Source organism: Marmota flaviventris, chromosome 5 (genome assembly GCF_047511675.1).
Source record: "Marmota flaviventris isolate mMarFla1 chromosome 5, mMarFla1.hap1, whole genome shotgun sequence".
NCBI lineage: Eukaryota > Metazoa > Chordata > Mammalia > Rodentia > Sciuridae > Marmota > Marmota flaviventris.
Genome location: NC_092502.1, coordinates 148,128,348 through 148,139,901, shown reverse-complemented (window position 1 = coordinate 148,139,901; position 11,554 = coordinate 148,128,348). Strand labels below are relative to the sequence as shown.

The 11,554-nt window shown below is 41.1% G+C and overlaps 1 protein-coding gene across 1 annotated transcript in view; it reads left to right on the top strand.

Moving 5' to 3' along the window:
* Positions 1–572: 572 nt before the first annotated feature.
* Positions 573–11,554, top strand: part of Lifr (LIF receptor subunit alpha) — a 71,116-nt gene continuing 60,134 nt past the window's right edge. The window contains exon 1 of the mRNA XM_027936297.2: positions 573–880. The gene's annotated coding sequence lies outside the window, so the exon portion shown is untranslated. The remainder of the gene's footprint in view (positions 881–11,554) is intronic.

Genomic DNA, 11,554 nt, shown 5'->3' with positions numbered 1-11,554 from the left:
CCCCCACGGGCCCTCACGGCCTAAGGGAACCCGGCTCCAAGGAGAAGGTGACCTGAGCAGCTACTACTCGGCCTTGGGGGCAGTTTAGGTTACTTGTAAAATCTGTAATCTAAGCAGTAGTCCCTCTACTGTACCCGCGCACGGGCGGCTAAAGTACGGCTCCACGGTTTTTCCTCAATACAATGTTTGTAGTGCATGCCGACAGCGTTTTGGGGGCTGCTGTCTTTCCTGCAGGGCCGCCGCAGCTCTGCTGGCCTTTGGTGAGGATTTGCACCAGCTCTGCGGCTCTGCACTCCCCGGCTGTTCCGTGACCTTGCGAGGTTGGCCTCACGACCTGAGCCTCTGGAAAGGCACCACCCTCGGCGCCGAGGCCCTGCGCGCCCGCGTTGCTCCGACTCCGGGGGCACTCGCGGGCCAGCACCGGGCGCGCGCGTCACGGCCGGGGGATGGTGGCGGGGGCGCGCGGGCGGTTTCCGGCGGGGGCGCGGGCGGCGGGGCGGGGCCGGGGGCGGGGCCGGGGCCGCAGCGCCCCCCGCCGAGCGGCGTGCAGGCGCCGCCCCCGCGCGCCGCAGTCCGAGCTGAAGCCTCTCGGCCGTGGCGGTGGCGGTGGCAGTGGCGGTGGCTGTTACCGTTGCCTCCTGGAGGCTCTGGCTGCGGCGGCTCCAGGGTTCGCAGAGGGCAGCGGGCCGCTTTCGCCCTTGGCTGCTTGGAGCAGCCCAGCTCTGAGATAGGGAGGCGAGACGGCGGCGGCGCTGGGTAGTGCCCGGCCCCCTCCTTCGCAGCTCCAGCCCCCGGGCGGCTGCGGACTCCGGGTTGCCCCGGGGCGGCGGCCGCGGAGCAGACGGCGGGGGATGGCGAGATAGCGGCGCGGGAGCGGCGGGTGAGTGTCGGGGCCAGGGGGGCGCCGCGCGGGGCGCGGGAGTGGGAGCTGCGGAGCCAGAAGCCGAGTCCCGTGGGCGCGTCGCCGCGAGCGCCGGTCCCGGGCTGGGTGGAGAGCCGCACTCCGGGCGGCTCGGGTCCGGGGTCTAGAACGGTCCAGGGCGAGTGACCTGCAGGAAGGCGCTGCGGGGCCCAGGGTCACACTCGAGTCCCTGTGGAGACCGGCTCCCCGGCTCAAACTTCTGCCCCACCAAGGACAGTAAGTTCTGAGGCCAGAGGTTACCTGGGGGATGGGAAGGAGCTTTGATTTTTTTTTTTTTTTTTCTTTTGGGGATGTGATCTGCCAAATGATATTTAGTGCTCCTGTACCTCGACACCTCGTTAAAATAGTTACTTCTCCTTTCTGTATTTATAGTGCATTCGACTTACCTATTTTTTTATGTGCTTATATCAGAAGTCTCAGTACTCATTAAATCCAAAGTTAAAGTGTTGACGATCAAGTTGGGCTTAACGAAAGATGTCATTTCTGATGTGTTGTCAGAAGGCACAAAGCTGGAATCATGAATTCAGACCCCCAGAAAACTGCACATCAGGGGTGGTCAACTTAGTCGAGGGCTTGAATAATGTGATTTTGGTTCCCACTTTCAGCTACCAAAAATATGAGGTCTTTAATTTGCAATCGGGTATCTTTGTGCTCCTTTTCTATGTGTGTTTAATACAGTTATTTGTTGATATAACATGTATTGTTATTGAATGACTTAGATATGGAAATGACTTCTTTGCGTTTCTTTTTATGTATTTTAAGATAGGTGTTTCAACAGAAGTTCCAGTTTAAAGTTTGCCTTCCAATTTGTCTTCAGTTTCTTTTAATTCCAAAAAGTATTTGCTTAGAGTCAAATTAATGTGCTTAATTAATATCATCCAGTTGGAGATTTAAAATTGGTGCCAAAATTAAATTCAAAGCAAACTTCCCTTCCCCACAAGTGAAAAATAAAGCGTTTTTTTGGGGGGCAAATGATGCTTGCCCCTCCCCTTAAGTGATGATACTGCCACAAATCTGAAATCATATTTCACTAATATCAGAAGGTTCCTTGTCTAAACCTGGCAGAGGAAAGGAAACCTAAGTATAGTCTGTGCTTTTAAAAATCTGAGAATGTCCTCCTCCTTGTTTCTTATGCTGACTTTCTGTTTTATAGACAGGTGGAAACTGTTTATTTGGAGGCTTCATTAGGTAATTACAAACCAATTTAAATATTATGTAAGTTTTCAAGGTGAACTGAGCAGCTATTTCCTCTCCAAGAATTGAACTGAGGTGTATTTGCTTTGTAATAGGTAAGATCACAAGTGCACCTCTAATTAGTGCAGACTGTATTCTCTTCTGGGAAATGAGAATAGGCAGTGTGCTGTTGAAGGAGCAAAACTTTTGTGATTTTTGCAAACTTTTGCTTTTGAATGGTCATCCTTGATGAATATGTTGGTAATAGTATAAATTGCTATATTAAAATTTATCATATTTGTGAAATAGACAATGCATGCACATTGGAGAAATTCAATAATCTTAAAATAATACAGAGTAAACAGTATACCTCTTTCCCACCATCTCATACAGCACCCAGTTGTCCTTCCCAGGAACCAGGGTTACTGGCTCCTTGGGTCTTTCTTTCCAGACACAGCCTAATGTTCTCATAAACATCTTGTATGTGTATTTATTTTTGTCTTTGTACAAATGAGGACACATTGAATATTCATTTCTGCACCAGCTCCTTTCCCCTTAGTGCTAAATCATGGCAGTCTCTATCAGTACCTAAGGGAGCTGTCTCATTCTTTCACAGCTGCTGAATAAGCCATTAAGTATAAACCATAATTTATTTACCCTCTTCTTTATTGACATATATGTGTGTATATTGTTTCTAATATTCTGCTGTAAAGTTATTGTAAAGCATTAGTTTCTGAGGTTTTTAAGTGGATTTCCGTTACTCCCAAGACCCAAAGGCAGTAGTAACTTGCTTCTTTACATCACATACCAGGACATAAATGCTCTCTCTTTCCCCATTGTACACCATTTTTTTAAAAAAGTTATAGATGGGCAGAATACCTTTATTTTATTTTATTTTTATGTGGTGCTGAGGATCCAACCTAGTGCCTTACATATGCTAGGCAAGTGCTCTGCCACTTAGCTACAGCCCTAACTCACTCCATTTGTTTTTATACCTCCAAAGTGATCTGTAAGGATCTTTAGCATATTTGCTACGAAGTGTGAGCCATGATGGTCATTCCCCTAATAACAGCTTAGTTCTTTGAATAAAAGGAACAAATATATAATTTTAAGAATAAACTGTAAAAAAAAATTCTTACCAATTTAAATATTTTTGAACAGATAGAGAAGGCTCATAGTTCTGATTAAATTTAGAAGATGAGGACAGTTTTGTGTTTCATAGAGTTAGTTTGCCATTTGGCACTAAAAATCCCACCCTTCTGTAGATGATTACCAATATCCATATGTTAATGTTGTTAATAAAATGGTTACAAACTTTATAGTTTGGGGTGGGCTATTAGTAACTCTTGAGGAGAAGGATGCTTTAAAAATATTTGGCTTTGTTCTTGTTCTTAAAATAAAAATCGAGGTCTCTTAGAGTGCTTTCAATACAATGAATTGTAGAAGTAATGCTAATACTAAAAATTAGCCTAATGCGTTATAAAGTTTGACACTTGTCAATATGAGCTTTAGTATTCTCATTATGCATTTATTTATTTATGTTTTGAGGGTTATAAGCTATGATCTTTTGAAAAACTGATTTCTTTAAAAAACTGACCCAGTCTTTTAGCATTTAAGGTGTTTTTTTTCCTTTGTTATTTGGTTCCTGTCATTGTGCTTATGCTGTCTATATTTGTTCTTCTTAAGTAAATATTTATCAGACATCTGTTAATATTCCAGGCACCTTTATAGGGACTAAGATATAGTGGTGCGTGGGGCAGACAGACCTGACTGTGAGGTCACATCTGAGTTGGGAAGATGGACAAAAGGCAAAGGAACAATAAAGGAGATAATGTCAGAAAGTGATAAGTACTGGGAAATTAATCAAATAGGGCTGCTGTGGTGGAGGGGCAGGGTGGAGACTGGTGGCTTAGATTCAGTGGCTAGAGAATCTTGTTTAGGGTGGAAAGGTTCAAGCTGAGAGTTGGTTGAGGAGGAAGAAGCTGGAAGAAGGGTGGCTCAGGCAAATGGAACAGCAAGGGCAAGGGCACTTGCATGCTTGAGAGACAGAGGGTCACTGCTGTAGGGAAGCTTCCAGGAGTGTGCTGGGATGGGTGCACCATGTATTGCGTAGGTCAAGAAATGTCTACATGAGTGGAAGAGAAATGAGGATGGTGGAGTTGCTCCATGGGCTGGGTACTCCAGAGGGGTTGGCACAGATCTGCAGTGTAAGGCACCACCTTATTCACAGAGTGGGCTGTGGCTGATTGTTAAAAAATAAATAATTGATCTAAGAAATAATCTTGCCTGATGTTGATCAACGTACTTAGATTCCAGAGTCTTTTATGTGAATTTTCCAGGATGGCCCTGGCCCTTAACTTTACTAAATCTGCTTCACTGTTAACATACTCATATTGTTGCTTTAAGTCAGTTGCATGCCATTGTTCTATAAAATTTAAGCATGAAACCTTTAAAACACACTTTTCCAATAAATTACAGTGATTTCTGAGAAATTTAGCATTTTATTTTTATTTCTGTGGAATAGCCATTTACTTAAGTGTAAAATTTTTAAAGATTCCTTTTTAGCATATTGAATGCTTTAATTCTTTAGGACAGAGGACAGACTAATGAGTGGATAAAACATACATACTTATGCAGGTACTTTTATTCTCACAGGAGGAATGTGTATGTGCTCTATTTTAGGAAATATCAGGAACTTATGGTATTTCCTCTTCCCAACTTCTGTTTGTTGTTCTAAATATATGTTCCTTTATATTAATTGAAAGCCTGGGAAATGAGTTTTATGCCAAGCAATTGTTGTAGGTGTCTAATAAGAATATCATGACTTACTGTGAGCTCCTGTGAATATTAGGAGTTTAAATTTGTTAATTTTAGAATAAGAGCCTATAAATGTGTTAATTTTGTATTTTACGTGGTTGATAGCTGCACATAGTGAGTTGTTTCCAGGTAGGATAATTTTATCTAATCGTATCTTCCAACTTTTTCTCTCAATTCTGTGAAAATTCTGTGTAAAGCATAGATTTTTTTTTTTAAACTCTTCAATCTTAAGCCAAGTAGCCTTTGTCCTTTGTCCTGACACTTGGAGTAAAAGCTCTTCAGGCAAACAACCGAAGCACAGCACTGTTGTGTTGAATTTAGAGGCTTAGAAACATGAGTTAAAGTGCTTCTACCAACTCTTTTATATTTCCTCTTATGAACTGTAGAGATTCAGGAGTTCCAAAATTGTTTTATATTGCCTAAAATGATACACATACATTCTTCTAGTAATGCGTTGCTGCTGATGTTGTTCAAATGAGCAAAGCTCATTTTTATTAGCTACTGTTTTATGGTTTGATGTGGGAAGTGGAGGAAGAACTTCTGGTGGGTGACTTTTTTCATGTACTTTTGCACAGAGGTGATAAAATCTTAGCTGCTACTTATTCTTCTGGCTGATGAGGCACACACAGAGAGCACACACATGGAATTGACATGTGTGCCTAGATTTGAGAACTCTTAACATATCGTAAGTGGCAGTATCCTGAAGGGCCACTAGGAGGCAATATCATTTCCTGAAGGTATGCATGGCATGGGTGCTTTGAGATACCGAGACCCTTGCTATGCCTTTCTCTAACCACTCCCCAGAGCAGCTTCTCTAAGGAGTCCCTGAATCCCAGAACAATTGAAATGGTGGTAGCAGGAATGTCTGGTGGAAAATAACCTGTGGTGACAGAAGCAGCGCTTCCCATTTCTAATATTAGAAATGCCAACAGGGCTGTGACTTGTGGACATTCTGTGTGTGCTTGTTAAGTTGGGGGTGGGAGTTAGCTGAAGTGAGGTGAGAATGGCCACCAGGACTTCAGTGCTACAGCCCCTGGAGGCAGCCACCGTAAACTAAGTGCCACTGTAAACTAAGGCATAAGGACTGGGTGCCAGATGTTTGCATGCAGCAGGCTTGGAGACCATGGGCCTGCCATGCTTTATGCCTTTGTGTTTATAGTACAGTACAAAATGAAGGAGGTGAGGGGCAGGGGCTGTGGCTAGTGGTAAAGCTCTTGCCTGGCATGTGTGAGGCACTGGGTTCAATTTTCAGCACCACATAGAAATAAATAAAATAAATATCTATCAACAACTATAAAAAAAAAAAAAGAAAAAGAAAAAATGAAGGAGGTGAGAATATTTGAGAAACCTCTCCAAAGAAACAAAGTTGGAAGCATCAGTTATCTAACCGGACCTTAATTCTGTTTATTTCTTGAAGGTGCCTGGCTCATCAGAGTTTTACTGTTCATGTAAAATTGTTTTTTTGGGAGAGCCTTATTCTGATTTTATGGAAGAAAACAAAACTCAGATAATAGAAAAGTTAAGCATTCAAATTAACCCAAGGAAAGTATAGAATATGAGAAGCCAGAGAAAGACAGAACATCTAGTTGACTTCTTAAGTTCACAGATAAAGAAACTAAGACCAAGAGGCATCATAATATGCCCAAACCTATTAGTTGCTGACTGGCATCATAACCATGGTTTGCTGAATCTTAACTGCAGGGTTCTAAGTGCCCCTCTAGAGCAACACCATTGACGGTTCACTACTGTTTCCCCAGCATTTGGACAGTGCCCAACACACAGCAGGAACCAGATATTTGTTGAATAAATGAATATCTAAAATAATTTTGAGAATTTCAGGTTGTCACATTAACTGTGAGATAATGCTTGTAAAATTTGAAAGACTATAGAATTTCATGTTAAAAAAAAGTAGGGTGTGTTGCTATTAAAACCAAAACTTTTAAGCATAATATTAGCCAGGTAGGCAAACATAGGTTTCACTTATTAGCTTGGCACCTTTTGAAGTATCATTTCACTAGATTGTTCTAGTTAAGTCTGCTGGTGCCTTGTAATTAAATATTTATGTCCTCCATTTGAAAATGTATAAACTATAAAATCAAACACTGATTGCCTGAATTGTTTGCTGTTTTCTTAGATGTGCTTTATCAATGGTTTCACTATTTTTAAAATTGATGTCCATATAGGGATGTGGTTGTTTAAAAACAAATCTAGCTGACCCTGGAGGGGATATGGAAAGTGTCACTTTCAAATGCTGCTGGTGGGTGTTTCAACTGTAACTTTCCAGGAGGGCAATTTTGTGTTACTCATCAAAAGCCTCAAAAATGTGCCCTGTCCCTTAGTCAGGCATTTCCACCACTAGGAATTTAAACTGGGGGTGGGGGGGGAGGACCATGTGTGCAGAGAAGAGTGTATCATGGTGGTTCTTGCCTGCATAGTGTGTGTGCAACAAACTTCTAATGGGAGCTTTTTCTTTCCCACAGTGATTCTTAACTTGTGGGGATATATCAAAATCTGGAGGGGTGCTCTTTAAGTTTGGAAAACACTTGCCTCCAGATGCTGGTGGCCTCCACAAAAATGCATATAACAAAATCCTCTCTGATTTGCAAAAATGATTTTTTGTAACTTTGTTATAATCTAGAAGCAACTAAATTGCTCCCTAATAGGGAGATGCATTAAGTGAATTGTGGTGTACAAGGGTAATGGAATACTCTTTGTTCATTAATAGTGATGCAGGGAGTATTTAGTGATGTGGAAAGATACTCAGAGTTTGCAAACTGGAAAAGCAGATTGCAAATCAGCAAGTTAAGTTGATCTATCCTTTTTATATTTTATTGTTTTTTACATATGATGTAGAAAAATTCCAGGAAAATTACATGCCAAATGTTTGGTGAGGTTATTTCTCTGTGTTAAAATTATAGCTGGCTGTTAATTCTTTGTACTTTCCTTAACGTCCAGTAGATCAAGCACATCATGAAGTAAAAGGACTAGGATCGGATCCCATTTCCCATTTGCTGTTTGGACTTGGGCAGCTTTTCGGTTTCCTTCTCTGTAACATGGGAATGATGGTCCCAGCTCCCGGTATCTGTAGGGTAGTTAAGTGTTTGAAAAATGCTGCCTATTTTCACTGGCTTGATATGATAACTAAAGCCTGTATTATATTCCTAGTAATATAGGATTTATAAGCAGAATGATTTTTTTTTTCAAGTTATATCAAACCATCATGAAAAGCATTTTAGGGCATTCTGACAGAATATTTCATTGCTTCAGGCTACTTGGAACTATTTTGTTGTTATTTATTTTAAAAATGAAATGTTTTGGGGTTGCAGATATATTTGGTTGTGAGTTGAATAAATTATTTTCTTCCTGAGTGGTCTTGAATAACCCTGTGTAAGTGCTTGAAGGTCGGGGTTCGATTTTCCTTTCCTTTTATGGGAACAACAGGTGATTTACTCAGTCACTATTGAATGTCTTTGCTTTTCCAGGCACTGGGTAGGCATGCCTCTGCCCTTTGAGTGACATATGGGAAATGACCAGTACAGTTCAGATCCAGGAGGCCCAGTCAATAAATGGTAGTTCCAACAGTTAACAACCAAGTAATCCTCATTTCCTCTCTTGAAATTGTAAACAAAATCTTGTTCTGATGTTACTTTTCAGTGAACACAAACACTACCTCCTACTTATTGAACCAGTCATATGAGCAACAGCTAAATTATTTCACCTTGTTGACATTTACGGATGATTTAGTGATGACTTACATTAAACATGTGTGAGAATGTCCTAGGTTAATAGTCTTAAAATTGCTACTATATCTTCTGTGAAGGACAGTCTTTCCTGACCTCAAGTAAGACTTCATGCCTTTTTTTAGATTATTTTATGTTAAATTAGTGAGAATGGGTTCCTCCTAATAAATCTGTAATGCATAGAATTCACAGACTACGAAGAAATCCCAGCACATGATCTTACTGAGAGACAAGGGCGGTAAAGCATATATTAAAATTATGTTTGCATTTGCCAAGATATAAAACTACATTAGTTCTGCAATTCTATGTTCAGGCAAATTTTTTAAAGTTGGCAACAATTGTAAATGTCATATACTTTGTACATTTGTAATATGTACATATACAAGTTTAATGATTAAAAAGTAAAACCTTAATAATCATGAAAGATACCTCGTGGAACATTTGTGACAAATACACTTTGTACTTTATTTCCTCATCCAGCAAATAAAAGAAGGTGGAAAAGTCATGGAAGGTTAAGTCCCATCTCAGGTTGGGGCCACCAGCAAGGTCAACATTCGATTCTTATTCTATGTCACATTTTCTGTCTGTATCATCACTTTCCATGGCCCATTTACTCCCCCTCCCCCGACTGGAACCAGCAGTTAGCTGTCTTTTGGGGGGATGGGTCCCTGTCATGAAGAAGCACTGTTTCTTCCCAGTGAGCTGCACTGAGTATGCCATAGTAGGTGAGAGCAGCTGTGAGACATGCAGACAGGGACCTGTGGGCTGCACAGGACTTAGCCAGCTCACCCTTTCCCCAAGGCCAGCCTCAGTCAAATTACAGATGACTCTGTTTTGGAACTTTTCAGCTCACTTAAGAATAGTCAAAGCTGTGACTGCTGCTCTCATGCATGCCTTGGGCTTGCTGCTGGGATGAAAAACTCAGATGCTTACAGGGGCAGAGGAGGTCATGTAAACTGCTGAAGTGGGTCTGACCTGCCTTCTGTCTTATGCTTTTGACAGAAACCATCCAAAATATTTCACTTTTTTTGGTAACTTTTCAACAAGATAGATAACAGTGACACTCTAGATGGTAAATGGAAATGGAAACTTATCTCTGTTTGGGGACTGCCATAGTTTGGAGGTTGAATGTCCCCCAAAGGCCCATGTGTGACAGGCTTAGTCACTAAGGTGGTAGAACCCTTAAGAGGAGGGGCCTAGTGAGAGGTCTTTAGGTCACTGAGGATGTGCCTTGAAAGGGGCTGTGGGATCTGGTGCGCCCATGCGCTCTCTCTCTCTCTCTCTCTCTCTCTCTCTCTCTCTTCCTGGCCATGAGGTGAGTGGTTTTGCCCCTTTTTGTGGGCCCATGATGATTTGCTACCTTGCCACAGGCCCAGAATAAAGGGGTAAAATGATGAGAGACTGGAACTTCCAAAACTGTGAGCCACCAGAAGGCTTTTCTCTTTATAAGTTGATTATCTCAAGGAATTTGTCATAGTAAATTGAACACTGACTAACACAAGGCCCAGTAAGGAAAGGTGAGAGAAGTGGACAGCTCTAGGGCAGTGCAATAATAGTTGGTTGCTGTCATGTGGGATGTGGGACAGGTATTTGTAGAGCTTCTAGATTTTGAATTTTAACTGTTCAGTTTTGGAATAGGCAGATAATTCAACTTTTTGTTTTGCTTTGTTTTTTTAAAACATGTTTCAAGTAGAACATATTTCAAGTGAAACATCTAAATGCATGGGTCTCAAAATTATGAGTTTTAAACTATGATAACATTTCCTTGCCCATATTCTCCCTCATATTTTTTTCATGGCCAAGGAAGGTCACACTGGAAAATCAATTTTGTTCTCCATTTTGTCATTTAACATTTTATGAAATGTTTTCCCAGGTTACTAAAATTTCTTTAGCATGTCTATGTAATATTGATGTGTATGTAATATTCCATTTATGAATGAACCATAATTTGATCATTTACATTGTTTTCAACTTTTTAAATTTGTAATTATAAAACCACAGTTTTTGGAAGTCTTTGGGCATAAAGCTCCCCTCTTTCAATATATTAGTCAGCTTTTCATCAGTATAATGAAATACCTGACACAGGTTACTTATGAAGAAGAGGTTTATTTAACTTACAGTTCTGAATGTTTGGGTTCATAGTGTTGGCACAGGCTCAGTTCTGGTGAGGTCTCCCTCTTTCTCTGTCATTTTCACACCTGGGGCCTCCATCCCTGGCTCTCCCCATGGCAGTCCTACTTCTCATTGAGTCCGAGTGCGCACTCACTTCCTCAGAAAGGCCTCTCCCCATCACTCCAGGAAGGAAGACTGTCCCCTGCCCACCTCCCCTGAGTCCCACATTACCTCCCACACAGTCCTCACAAATTACAGTGGAGATGTGTGTATGTGGAAGAGCTTTTATCACCAAACAGGCTTGGAGAGACAGATTGGGATCCCACAATTCCTTTAGAGGTCATGCTTCCAATGACCCAGTGACCTTCCTGTAGGCAAACCTGATTGTTAAAGGTTCCACCTACTGGTACCACCACCTTGGGGACCCAGTCTCCCCTCCCAGTGGACCTTTAGGGAGCACAAGTAAACCATATCCAAACTATAACATCCTAGTAAGTTTCAAATTTTTACCTTAAAATTGGTTTCCTGAGTCATAAAATTAAATAGATAGTTTGTATCATTTTGTTCCACGTTTATTTGAGTAAGAGGAAACAAAATATTGGTTTGTTTTATTAGCTGTTATTTGTTGCTTTGTGAATTATTTGTTTTCATACTGGCTTATTATATTTTTAAAAGTAGAAATGTTGTTTTAAAAATTATAAAGGTAAAAATGCTAATTTTATAAAAATTAAGAGAGTTCATAGAATATTAGTAAAAATTTTTAAAAATTTAGTTTCAGCACTCAGGTAAC